The 1,814-nt window shown below is 37.3% G+C and overlaps 1 pseudogene; it reads left to right on the top strand.

Moving 5' to 3' along the window:
* The first annotated feature begins 305 nt into the window (after positions 1-305).
* Positions 306-847, top strand: LOC148015114 (V-type proton ATPase subunit D pseudogene; annotated as a pseudogene).
* Positions 848-1,814: the final 967 nt, after the last annotated feature.

Here is a 1,814-nt window from a genome sequence, read left to right on the forward strand (position 1 = left end):
CCATAGTGAGATATGACTTGCTTCATTAGAGTAGAGTCCTTCTTTAGCCCTGTTTTATTATGAATGAATAGTAGGAGTTAAACCTACCTTAAGGCCCTCGATCATATCCATAACTTAGGCTTATTATTCATCTCATATCCTTCTAATCCTTCTATTCACCTAAAATCTACCCAGCTCCCCTCCTATCTTCTTTGAAACACACAAGAAGCTTTTAGCAAGCATCAGCAGGTCTCTTGTGGCCCCTTCTTCATTGACCTTTCTTCAAGCCACTTATTGTCTATCCAAAAGACAGAGGATTATCAGAGATGTGGGGACAAGGATAGCAATTGAATGTTGTTTCCTCTGTAACAGTCCTAGGAGTAGTGAAGGCCCATCTGATCGATGCCACCAAAGGCTACCAACTCCTCAAGAAGAAGAGCGACACCCTTACTGTTGAGTTCCGGCAAATCTTGAAACAGATCATCCCAGGCAAAGGAAACCATGGGAGAGTCCCTCAAAGCTTTGAATTTCTCCCTCATTGAGGCCAAGTACTTGGCTGGTGAAATCATCAAGCATATTGTCCTCAAAAATGTTGGCTCCACATATTTTTCAAAGTTAGGGCTAAGTAGGACAATGTAGCTACTGTCAAGCTTCCAAAATTCAAGTATTTCACAGAAGCCAGGAGACCAAAAATGATCTCATAGGGTTGGGGCGAGGTGAACACCAAATCTAGCTATGTAGATCCTCCTTCATTAGAGCTGTTGAGGTTCTTGTTGAACTCGCCTCCCTGCAGATTTCCTTCCTCAACTTGGATGAAGCTATCAAATTTACAAATCGCAGGGTATACCCAGCATGGACATGGTTTTGAAGCTCTCAGTTGTTTTGAGCAGATGCAATGCCAGGGCTATTCTCTTGATGTTTTTTTCTCCTTTGCCAATGATGACTTTATTTCTATGGCCATTGAAAAAATGAGTGGGAAGATGGCATTTATCAGAGGCAAAATGAAAATCAGGGATAGCATGAGTGTCTCACCCCTCAGATTTTTTCCAAAAGCTTCAAAATTGTGAAGACTTTTGGATTGAGTTTAATGGCTTAAGCCTTTCAAGTCAATGGGGGACTTTATTTTTGCGAGCTTTTATTTTCATTCTTTTGCAATCAATCCTTTTTTTTTTAGTTGTTTCGTGCAATGTACCGATTCTATATATAAATTTCTCTATGCAATATACCCCCATGCTTTGAATTTACATGAATGCACATCAAGAAAACAAAACCAACATGGCATATTCTCAATATAACCAACCAAAAATTAGTAAAATATGCATACCATATAGTCACAAGGTACTCTCTCTAGCACAAATCAAATATCCTAATGCATGCAATCACTTAGGCAAAGTCTTCTTAGTGCTAGCAAACATTTTTCAACATGATATATCAACCACCCTCACTTGGCCTTCCACATGGAATTCAAGGCAAAGTAATGATACAGAAAGAAAAAAATATATAATCACACGCCAACCACATCATTATGGGGACTTAATGTTTCAATCTTTTGCAATTATTTAGTTTTTTTCAAGCTTTTAAAAAAAAGAAAAACAAATATAATCACACGCCAGCCACATCATTATGGGAACTTAATGTTTTAAGCTTTTGCAATTATTTATTTTTTTTCAAGATTTAAAAAAAAGATTCCATATGTAAATCTTTTGGTTAGCTTGTATCAAACAAATGTAAATTGAGTCATCGCAAACTCTCATTGGGTGAAGGAATAGAAGTAATTGTGAAGGTGATATTCTTGAGCTTTTTGCAAATCTTAATTTTGGTGAAATACCCAAAGA

This window comes from Lygodium microphyllum, chromosome 24 (assembly GCF_053477565.2).
Source record: "Lygodium microphyllum isolate KBCC chromosome 24, Lygodium_microphyllum_v1.1.10, whole genome shotgun sequence".
NCBI lineage: Eukaryota > Viridiplantae > Streptophyta > Polypodiopsida > Schizaeales > Lygodiaceae > Lygodium > Lygodium microphyllum.